The sequence below is a fragment of the Balaenoptera borealis genome, assembly GCF_965194805.1.
Source record: "Balaenoptera borealis genome assembly, chromosome: 17".
Lineage (NCBI taxonomy): Eukaryota > Metazoa > Chordata > Mammalia > Artiodactyla > Balaenopteridae > Balaenoptera > Balaenoptera borealis.
The window spans coordinates 61,274,671-61,286,979 of record NC_138876.1 but is presented as its reverse complement, the minus strand read 5'-3'; the positions used below and the strand labels follow the sequence as shown (position 1 = coordinate 61,286,979).

Here is a 12,309-nt window from a genome sequence, read left to right as displayed (position 1 = left end):
AAAATGCTATGAATAGTTATCTACTTATCTAATTATTTTTAGCAAAAAGATGCAGAGCTGTTATCAGATTCTCAAAACTCAATCAGATTACCTAACAGTTTACATTAAATGAGGTAATGAATGCCCCTTCTGGATCCAAACATTATAATATTTTTAATCCTTACCGTGGTCCCTGAAACGTCTATTATCTCTAATTATCAGTAAGGGAACTGAGGCGTAGTAAAGTCTAAGTAAGTGAGAGGTCTGGAATTCAAATCCAGGTCAGTTTCAGTCTTGAACACCACTAATTCTATAGCCTACACTGCATTCCATACTCTCACTGTAGATAATCAATAAATGTTCATTTATTTCCTTTACCCCAGTTGGGGACAAAGAACATGGGTGTGTGAAAGAAAGTACCGATTAGTTTTAATGTAAATGATATAATAATAATGCTAGTCAGCAGTTACGGAATATTCATATTGTGCTAGGAGTTGAGCATTAAGTACTTTACAGGCATTCTTTTATTTAAAATCTCATATATATAATACCTACCTTAGGAAGTAGGTAATATAAATGTGCCAAGGTGATTGAAATAACGTGGTCATGTACAGGCAATGAAACTGGGAAAGAGTTTTCTGGGCTGATGGCTGAATTTTGGCCAAGACATTAAGGGGAGAAGGGATGAGCACTGGTGGGGAGACTGAAAACTTATTCATCGTAGGGAGAAAGCACTGGTGTAAGCATTGTACTGCTTGCTTAAGAACTGTTACCCTCATAACCCGAAAACTGAGGTTTTGCTGAAAGCTGAAGGCAGATTTCTTGCAGTGTGAAAAAAAATTTACTGATATCTATTCATCTCTTCATGTTTGAACATGACTGTTTTGCAGATTTGTTGAAATGACTCAAGTTCTCTTTCAGATCTGGACTAAATGTCTGTATCACAGCATTAGGGCCCATGGAGCAGCATTTGCAAGCCCACACTCACCTCCCCCCTTTTTAGTGTTCTGCACTCTGGAAAAGCAAACAACAGCAACAACAAAATCTTATTTCCTTTTATCTATAGTTATTATTAATCTTGTCAAGAAACCCAATTTGATATATTTATGCTAAAATATAAATGAAATTTTTCCAGTTTTATTCAGATTTAATTGATATATAATATTTTATTTGTCCAAGGTGTACAATGTGATGATTGATATATATATAGTGTGAAATGATTACCACAATAAGTTTAGTTAACCTTAATTCACATAATTACAAATTTTATTTTTGTGATGAGAACTTTTAAGATCTACTCTCTTACCAACTTTCAAACATAAAATACGGTATTGTTAACTGTAGTGACCAAGCTGTACATTACACCACCATTACTCACTTATCTTATAACTGGAAGTTTTTATCTTTTGATCATCTTCACTCATTTTTCTCACCACCAACCCCCAGCTCTGGCAACCATCATTCCATTCTTTCTATCATGAGTTCAGTATTTTAGATTTCACATATGAGATCATAAAGTATTTATCTTTCTCTGTCTGACATTTCATTTAGCATAATGCCCCCCAAATCCACCCATGTGGTCACAAATAGCCAGATTTCCTTCTTTATCATGGCTGAATAATAGTAGGTTGTATGCACCCCATTTTCTTCATCCATTCATCCACCAAAAAAACACTGAGGTTGTTTCCATGTCTTGGCTACTGTATTGGGTTGGCCAGAAAGTTCATACAGTTAATGAATACACTGTTCAATAAAACTTGGTGAAAATGAAAAATGTGTCTTTTATTTTTACTTAAAATAAATCTTTGACAAAGCCAGCTAGGCATCCCTTTGAGTAATGACATATCACATTGAAATATTTTAAACATATGAACAGTAATAGCTTAAATGACAAATGTTACTAATATTGACACAATTTATCAAGGAGAATATGTTAGAATATGTTAAAATGCAGATGGACAGTGAAAGAACAAATATAACTTTTAACTAAATATTGTCTTGATATTTAGACCATTGGTTAAGAACATGATAACAGGTTTCATCCATTTCAAGAAAGCAGAATATTTGCAGATCACTTAACATTTACTAGGTATGTTCTCAGTCTGGAAGGATATATTTCATTTACATGTGTCATTTAATTTAACCACATCCCTCTGTAATAGATAGTGTTATCCCTATTTGCAGATAGGAAACAGGCTCAGAAAGATTAAGAATGTTACCTAATTCTAGTAAGTAGCCAAACCTAAACTGATCTAATTCAAGGGCAAAGCTCTTTCTGACACATCAGTGTGGGTCTCTATCTCTTTGAGAATTGTTGAACATTAAAAGCCTTCTTCCAGGTAAATGCATAAAGAAACAACATGAGCAATGATATAACAATACAAGTCTCACTAAATAATTGGTGTGTTTGGCCTTGCTTTTGCTGATAGATCTTTTTGCAAAATTGCTTTTCTCTGAGATAGTGGACTTTAAATATTTTCTTTGAAGACTTTCCTAAATTATACCTATCAGAAAATTACTTTGCTTTAAGGCTAAATAAAAATGAAAGCTTACTTAACTACACTTAGGTGCCAGGGTCATACTATGAACTCTACACCTGCCAGGATTCACGCTAAGATAGGGTGGCTCTGCAAACTGTCCATAGTACTGTGATTTCTTTCTGATATTTTGAAGTAGAAATAATTTAATAACTCTTCACAAAAGAGAGAAACACTGTTTCTTGGTCCTCAATATCATACTGCTGTAGGCTAATTCTTTCTCTCTTTTGTTGCCCCTTAGTACAGAGAGTGTGTTTTGGGGACCCTCCTTCACAATCTTCTCCATTCCAAGAGCATCTTAACATAAATCCAGGACTTCTCAACAGCCAGTTTTGCCAGATGGTCTTAGGGTTGGTTGTACCCATATATGTATAATCCTGAACTTCTCAAGTAAGGTCCTTATAGAGCATAATGGCTAAGAGAATTGGTGCTGATACCAGACCTGAGTCCAAATACTGCCTATGCCCCTAACTAGCTGTGTAACCTTGGAGAAGTAACTTAAGCCCCTTAAAGGGATCAGATTTCTCACCCGGAAAATGGTATGATAAATGCATCTACCCCATATGGTTAGTGTGTAACTTAATGTAACTTGAGATGGTGCATGTTAAGCATTAGCCCAGTGCCTGTCTCTTGTTAGTAATACCTGCTTTTATTATTAATTATTCTCTTTATATTCCCAGTTTCAGCTAGGTGCCTAACATATAATAGTTGTTCAGCAAATATTTACTGGATTGAACTAGCTCTGAAATTTAAGCATTGGGTCAACAGCAAAGTAGTCACCCCATCATCATTTCTCTCACAGAAAGGGAGAACAGATGGAAGCCAGCCATCATACTTTCTTTTCTTATTCTAAACTTCTCATCCAGCCCCAGCAATAAAATAATCTTCCTGAACCCCAACAATTTCGAGAATTTTTCAAATCACACTATTTGAAAATAGTTGGGTTTCCCTAATCTAATATGTCCCAGGACCCCAAGGTCACCAAGCTTATATTAATGAAGTCTAGTTAAGATAAATGATTAGTTAGTAAACCAACTGCTTATGAGCTCATTGGGCTTTTTAAAATTTACTATCTGCACTTCATAGAGACACAAGTATTTTGCTTTTGTAGGACACTCAACAGTCAAAGTAGTCTTTTAAAAAGCACAAATGAGATGCTATTATTGCACTGCTTCTAACCTCTAAAGGCTATCTATTGTAAAGAGATTAAATTTTCAACTACTTAGCCAGGCTCACAGAGACCATGTGCTCTGGTCACTTACTAAATCTTTCCCTGACCTTCATGGGGTTCGAGGCACAGTTGTCTTTTTCAGTCCCTCAGATGCAACAAGCTCTACTTCTTGCTCTCCCAGCTTTAGATTGGCTAATCCTTCTACCCAGACCAATTTCCCTCTGATCATTAAGGTCTCGGTTCAAACGCCACCACTACTATCTTGACCAAAGAGACCTGCCTCCTCAGTGCCTCTCCATCCCATTGTCCAGTCGTATTTCTGTCACTGTACAAAATTTATTTACATGTTTACTCTGCCTTCCTCCACCACTGGACATTTGCTTAAGAGCAAGGACTTTGTGATTTGTTGCTCACCACTGAATCTTCCAAGGCTTGCATAGAAGGTGAGTAGGAAATGTGTGTTTAATAAATGAATAAATATGTGAATGAAAAAAAACTGTGAAACACTAACACAAGAATATTTTTCTTTCAAAAGAATAATGAAAAATAGTTTCATTCAATAAGAGTCATTCTTAGTTACTGATACATGACTTAGTAGTTCCCATTCAATTTAAAATGTTCCATTTTTTTCTGATACTTCACAAGTCATTAATTAAATGTTGCTCACTTTTAAGGCCAATCTGTGAGACATTATTTAACTTGTCTACTCTAAAGTTCCAGCATTAACTCAGGCAGGGCTTCACCAAGTACTGAGCATGTGACCTTGGCCTCTCATTGCCTCAGTTTTCTCATCTGTAACATGGGTATAATAATAGGCTTATTTCATAGGCCTATGAGGAGGAAAACCTCACATATATGTGTGTGTCTATATATATGTATTTAAACAGTGTCAGAATAGTGTCTGGCACATGATAAGCATTATAGAAGTATTGACCGCTGCTACCAGTACTGTTATTATGAGAACTAACTGTTGAGAATAATCCTTCATATAGTGGTTTATTCCACTGAAGATAAAGGAAACTAATAGAATATTTAGAAATCAGATTAAACACAGAAAGCCAGTAAAATATACCAAGACAGAAGATGATGAGAGTGTAAAAGCATAGAAGAAAAAAAAAACGGTTTTTGTTTCTGTTTTTCTTTTTCTTTTTTAAAGAAGGAAAGAGCCTAGAAATAGGACAAAAACTATTCCTTGGCTATACTGACATGGAGATCGCTGGTGACCTTCATAAGTAAAATTTCAGGACAGTGGGCAAAGAGATTATGGTGAGAGAAGTCAGATGGATGTAAATTATAGAGTAAATGGGACGTGAGGAAATGGAAACAATATATGAAGATAACAATTTTGAAAAGTTCAGACATGAATTGGCTAAAGAAGATATGCAGGGATTAGGGGAGGAGGGAGGCTTTCATGTTACACGTATAGTTTTTAACATTTTAAGTAGGAGTTACTAGTCTAGAATGAGGTTGAATTTTGGCAAGAATCATTCATAAGCAGTAGATGGGTTGTAGAAAATGCAGTGCTGTGAAGTACTTGAGAAGATGAGAGAAAATGAAATGCTATCTGTAGTGCACATGGCCTTTTAACTTTAACTCCTGTAGTAAAAGGGAATACAAAGATCAGTGCAAATGCTAATGAATTAATGGATTTGGCAGTGGACTATTTACTGACTTCTATGTTCTTAATGAGTTATGAAGCACCTCACCAGCTCAGAGTGAAGGAAGTAGAGAGGATGGAGGAAAATTTGAGGAGGGTAGGTAAAGCTTCTAAGAAAATAGTCCTTAAGGAGAATTAGAAAGAACTTACTGTAAGTCAGAGCAATATTTCCAGTCTTGAAAACCCATTTGAAGTTAGTGATTATTAATTTATTGGAATACCAATTTGCCCTGCCACATGATTTTTCTCCAGCTACCTGGATATAAGTTACACAGAGGCAGAGAAGAGTGAGAGATAACAATTGAGGGAAAATACAATTAGTATTTTTTTTACCTTTTTCCACTTCCCCGCTCCAACTCTGGGCAGCCTTCACGGACATGGCTTCCCTCCCAGCCTCCAGGAGCACTCTGTTATCAAAGAATTCAAAGAAATGGAACATAGGTTTCCAACTTATTAATTTAGCAAGATCGAAAATTATATATAATGTCTTCTGTTGTCAAAGATCTTTGCAATATAATTTGGTTCCATCTTTTGACAAGTAATTTGGCAATGTCTAGCAAGATTAAAATGTTAATAGCTTTTTACACATTAATTCTAATTCTGGAAGTTTATGCCAATAAATAATTTATAATCCAGAAAATTATTATATAAAGATGCTCATTGTCATGTCATTTGTAATAACAAAAAATTGGAAACACCTTTAATTGTTAACAATAGGAAAACAGTTTAGGAAATTATATCCACTTAGTAGAAAATCACACAGTTACTATATTATAATTACAAGACGATGGAGCAAAATAGAATAATGCTTAATAAAGAAAGAATGAAGAAAGCCGACCTAAAATTGTGTCTTCCTTATGACAGTAATTATGTAAACATATGAATAGTTATTAAAACTTAAAACCAAAATAAAGTTTTAAAAGCTCTGTACCAGTAATGGGGATTTTATGTTTGTTTCAAAATATTTTTTAACATGACTCTTATAATTTTGTTTTTTCTACTCCTTTTCGTAAGAATTTCTGATTATTACCTAATTTTTCATTTCACAGTTTCAAATAAAGTCAGCAATTTTATCATCAGAGAAGATTAGACTTATTTGACAGTTCATAATTCCAAGTTATTCGGTATAAAAAGACCATATGCACTTGTAGGTGCTTTCAAAATACAATTTCGAGAATTTTTTTTTTTTTGCTTAGTCTTTCCTAGTATGGAGATTAAGCAAACTACCTAAAATTGCTAGCCATTCTTTTTTCATTTTTCTCATTTTATTCATTTATCTTGCCCTTCACAGAAATGATAACAAATGAGTCTGCAGTTGCATCTGCCAATTTCTTAAATCCTCTATTATCCACATTATGAAATCATACTAATATGAATGCTTCCAGTATTTTCAGAGCTCTTTAGTTATTATACTTTAGCATTCTGTATGAAGTATCTTATGTAAGTGTAAAATTTAGACTCAACTTCTGGAAGCTTTTGATTTCTTAGTTCAAAAGTGAGAGATCCTTAGTTCAGCCATATGATTAACAATTACTTGTATAGTAAGAAGCTCCTAAATTATTGTTTTATGGATACTTGGCAGTTTTCTTGCCATTTCTCAGAAGTTCTCTATTAAACACATTCTCTCTCTTCTCCCCCCCTCGCTGTCACACACACACACACACACACACACACACACACACACACACACACACACACACACACACATTGTGATTAAAAGCACAGACTTTGGCATTATGAAGTCTAAGGTTCTATTTCCAGTTCTGTAGTTTCTGGGCCACTTCACTTTAGGCAAGTAACCTAATGTCTCTGAACCTTGTTATTTTCATCTGTAAAATGGAGATTACAATTATATCAGACAATCCTCAAAACATCCGTAATGATTTTAGAGTTTCAGAGTCAGGTACAAGCAGGCACTCAGTAAATGGCTAGTGCTTTTATTACTTTATCATTATTTAGGTCTTGGTTTTCCTTGAGTCTGTGAGTCCCCATAATGAAATGTAATTTCCAGTAGATTGAGTAACACCTGTTTTCACCAAAAATTTTAACTGAGTTCATTGCTTTCTGTGCAACCCAGATTAGTTTTCTGCCTTTTTTTCTGTGCCATATGTAGGTGTTCAATAGGTTTATTTAATAAATGTATGGATGCATGAATGTGTAGATGAATTTTTAAATGCTTCTTTTTGAGAAGGTAGAACAAATGTGACACAGTAGAACAGATAAGAAAATAGTCCATGGAAAAAATGGCAAAGTCACGTATGTGCCCAGGGCCAGCCTAAGAAGAATTGCTTTTTTTTAAAGGAAAAATGTGTTGAATAGCTTATTTTAATTATTTTTAAAAGTTAAGTACAGGGATTTCCCTGGCTGTCCAGTGGTTAAGACTTTGCCTTCCAATGCAGGGGTTGTGGGTTCAATCCCTAGTCGGGGAGCTATGGTCCCACATGCCTCGCAGCCAAAAAACCAAAACATAAAACAGAAGCAATATTGTAACAAATTCAATAAAGACTTTAAAAATTGGTCCACATCAAAAAAAAAAAAAGTTAAGTACAAAAATTTGCTGATGATTTCCATATTTAGCGCCAATAAAAATAATGTGAGATTAGCTGTACTAAAACAGAATGTTGAGCTACATTCACATTAAGTGACATTATATAGTCTAAATTTATGGAAAACTTCTGAGATAGCTGATAAAAAGTAAGATGGTGAGTGACCTTTGAGCAGAAAAAGACAGAAAGAGAAATGGCCTTTTCTACATTCTATTGTGCCTCTAAGTAAAATGCTTGGTAATCTAGCTACAAAGCTATATGTCATTTGGCTTTAGGCACCTACTGTGATTTACCTTGTGAAGATCAGATTTTGCCATGGAGAGGATTTGTAAAAGTATCACATATTCCAGTACCATTGGCAACCACAGCTACCAAAAACTCCAATTTAAATTGATGAACCTAATATCAGATGATAGTATCATTTCCTTGCGGGTGTTTTGGGAAAAGGTGGGTAGGAAATGTATAAAAGTGAATCCTTTATTGACTGAAATAACAATTCATCATTTTGAAAACATAAAATACATTAAAGTTGTTATAGCATCATGTATTAATATTTCACTGTACTTTAGACATTGCCTACAATCAATGTTTTCTGCCCTTTGAAACAGAATCATGCTTGTGGTATGCATTAATCATATAAAAGATTAAACACTGAAAAGAAATTCAGCCTTTAAAGACAATTTGCTTTGATTTATTCAGTGGGTTCTTCCAAAAAGTTAATACCAAGAATTCTTGCTTGTTGAATTGGAGTTACAAATTCTTTCAGAGTTACTTAGTATTTTCTTTAATATCAGTATCAAGGAAGGTAAAGCAAATTTACATATTTATTAGGAAATACAGGCACATAATCATAAAACAAGAAAACACAACTTTTTTTATAGACTTTAGTTTTTAGAACTGTTTTAACTTTACAGAAAAATTGAAAAGATAGTATAAAGTGTTTCCATATACACTATACCCATTTCCCTCTATGATGATCAACTTATATTAGTATGTTACATTGTTATAATCAATTAACAAATATTGATACATTATCATTTACTATAGTCTATACATTAGTCCAATTCCTTAGTTTTTACCTAATGTCCTTTTTCTATTCCAGGATTTCATCCAGAACTTCACATTATATTTAGTTGCCATGTTTCCTTAGGCTCTCTTGGGTTTGATAGCTTCTCAGATTTTCCTTGGATGACCTTGACAATTTTGAGTAGTTAGGTTTTTGTAGGATGCCCACTACTGGAATTTCTTTGATGCATTTTTCATGATAATATTGGGATTATGTGTTTTGGGGAGGAAGACCACAGAGTAGAAGGGTTATTTTGTCAGATCACATCAAGTGTACAAAGTATCAATATACATTATGAATGCTGAGGTCGACCTTGATCACCAGGCTGAGGTAGTGTTTTTCAGGTTTCTCCATTGTAAAATTACTGTTTTCCCTTTTTCATACTGTACTTTTTGGAAGGAAGTCAATATGCTCAGCCCACAGCTAAGGAATAGGGAGTTATGCTTAAGATGGAGTACTACATAAACTATTTGGAATTCTTTTGCACTGGAGATTTATCATTTCTCCCTCATTTATTTACATATCCAATTATTTATTTATATCAGAAGAACTCATGGATTTTTACTTTATACTTTGGGTTATAATCTAATTCTACTTTATTTACTTTGTTCCTCAAATTGCTCTAGTCCTGACCCTTGTGAACTCTTTTCAGTTGGCTCTTGTGCCACTCTGATGTATCCCCATCCATATATTTTTTTTTGGAACTTCCTTACTTTCTGACACTATAAGATGGTCTAGGCTCATCTTGTATATTTACTGCCCCAGTCCTAGAATCAGCTATTTCTTCAAGGATAAGTAGGTCTTTTTAGTGGAGAACGGTACCAGACAGCAGGATCTGGGTGTGGGGTGTGCTAATTGCTGCTCGGATGTCATTGCTTCTAGATCTCAGCTGACAGAGCAAAGAGATAATATGTGTGTACATTACCCATGTATATGCACATATCTATAAGTATCTCTCTACATAACCATGTGTATTAAGGTAATATGAAGCAATATTAAGCTGAACATGAATGTATATTGATGTTTCCAACTTTAATCTGTTACCACATAGATCATTTTAGCCTCATCTCTTGCTTATCTTTAAATTTCAACTCCAGCAAAACACTTGACTTTTAGAAGTATGAAAATCAAATTGTAGCAACTTTGGGAAGCCACATCATCTAGCAGAATAATTCTTAAAGGGAAAGGTGTATATCATCAAATTTTAATTTACAGTCAGCAGTACTTTTTAACATCAATAGGCCTCCAGACCTCTGCTTCCAAGAAGATGAAGTAGCCCACTTCTCCCAGGTTCTCCCACTTAAAACTAAAACCCTGAACATAACAACAAACAAACATAGGAAGACACTGAAAGGTGGAAATGAGAAGGCAGACTTAACTAGGGACTTTGGGACTTGAGGAATAACATGGTGATGAGTCCCCTGTGTTTCCTGTTGCTTCCCATACATCCTGGAGAGGGTATTACAGGAACCCCCAATCAATAACCACCAACACAACAACAGACAAAAAAGCTTCAAAAAAAACCCTGTTCCCCCTAGCCAAAGTATGAGGAAAGGGGTTGCTAAAGACAGAAAACCATCTGGGCAATAATATACACACTACTCGAGCCAAGTGCCAGTGGAATATTGCACCCATCCCCTACGTCCTGTGGTTTCAGTTGGACCAAGCTAGGGTTTGATCTTCCACACCACCCAACTCCTGCCCTCCAGAAGAGGCAGCGCTCTGATTCCCCACCAGGGTTGTTTCAGTGTGGTCCAGTGGTGAGTTGAGCCTCCACCCCTTTCCATTAGCAAAGAGACTTTAAAAGGTGGTGCCTGACAGGCTAGTTAACACTGGGCTGCCCTCACACAGTCGTGGGGTCCAATGGTGGGACTTAGCCTCCATCTCTCCCTGACTTCAATAATAACAGGATGTTACAGGTTGGAGGGAGTAGACACCCCACTAACCCTCAACACATGGTGTCAGTGAGACCCAATGGGGTGCTGAATCCCCATAACCATCCTGAGGCAGTAAGACAGAATGAGATGGCACAAGCAGAGCTAGACGGCAGTTCTCTTCCTCTTACCCTGGTGTCAGTGGGGCCAGCAGGTAGCTGACCCTCTACCCATACCCGGCATCAACAAGATGGAATGAAGTGGGAGGAAGGACAGCAAACACTTCACTTCTCCCCTCCCCTGGTGTCAAGAAATCTACTGGGGAGATGAACTTCCACTCCTACTAAAAGGCAACACAATGATATTAATGTTCCCACTTTTGGGGGGAAGGTGTCAGAAGGGCCAGTAGGATAGCTGAACTTCTACTTGATCTGTCTTCAGTGAGACAATGTAAGTGCCCACTTTTGCTGGGGTATTGTCAGTAGGGCCCAATGGAAAGCTGTATGTAACCCCCCAGTCCTCATACTACACCTCAAATAGGATGACTTCCTGCTAAAAAGTAATAATAAAATTAAATGGGATACAGAGTCGTATAATAACTCATGATGTTTAGAATACAATTGAAAAATACTCATGACACCAAGAACCAGGAAATCACAGAATAAATGAGAAAAGACAATGAACATACACCAACACTGAGATAAAACATCTATTGAAATTATCAGACAAGGATTTTAAATAAGCTGTCACATAAATGCTTCAATTAGCAATTATGTGTTCCTTGACAGAAATGGGAAAAGTAGAAAATGTAAACAAAGAACTAGAAGTTATAACAATTAAAACAAATGGGAACAGTAGAACTGAAAAATACAACAATCAAAAAACTTTGCTCAAGAGTAGAGTAGAGATTACAAAGCATAGAATCATGAACTTAGAAGAGATCAATACAATGTACCAAATCTACAGAGAAAAATAGACTGAGGGGTAGAGATGGGAGAAAGAACAGGATCTCAAGAACCTGTAAACAGTAACAAAAGCGCTAACATTCATATCATCAAAGTTCCAGAATGAAAAAAGAGAGCAAGTAGGACTGACAAAGTATTCAAAGAAATAATGACTAAAAAGTTCCCAATTTTTTAGAAGACATAAACACAAATCCAAGAATCTGAGCAAACCCAAAGAGGAAAAACACAAAGATATCCTTGCCAAGACACGTCATAATTAAACTTCTGAAAAGTAGAGGCAAAAAAAAATCTCGAAAGTGGATAGGCAGAGACAATGCATCACTTATTGAGAAACACCAATTCCAATGACAGTATATTTCTTGTCTAAAACTATGGAGTCAGAAGCACTGACATAACATTTTTCAAGTACTAAAAGAAAAGAACTCTCAGCCACAAATTCACACATTTTATATCCACTTTCTTGTTTGACTTATATTAATGGACTACTAACTCATCTTTCTATATCCGGGACTGC

The 12,309-nt window shown here is 35.5% G+C and overlaps 1 protein-coding gene across 4 annotated transcripts in view; it reads left to right on the top strand.

The window, feature by feature from the left end:
- PKIA (cAMP-dependent protein kinase inhibitor alpha) overlaps positions 1-12,309 on the top strand; it is a 95,782-nt gene that overhangs the window by 47,033 nt on the left and 36,440 nt on the right. For 2 of the 4 annotated variants that reach the window (XM_082363663.1, XM_082363662.1), the window contains exon 2: positions 2,758-2,866. The exons of the other annotated variants lie outside the window; for them this stretch is intronic. The gene's annotated coding sequence lies outside the window, so the exon portion shown is untranslated. The remainder of the gene's footprint in view (positions 1-2,757; positions 2,867-12,309) is intronic. 4 annotated transcript variants of the gene reach the window in all.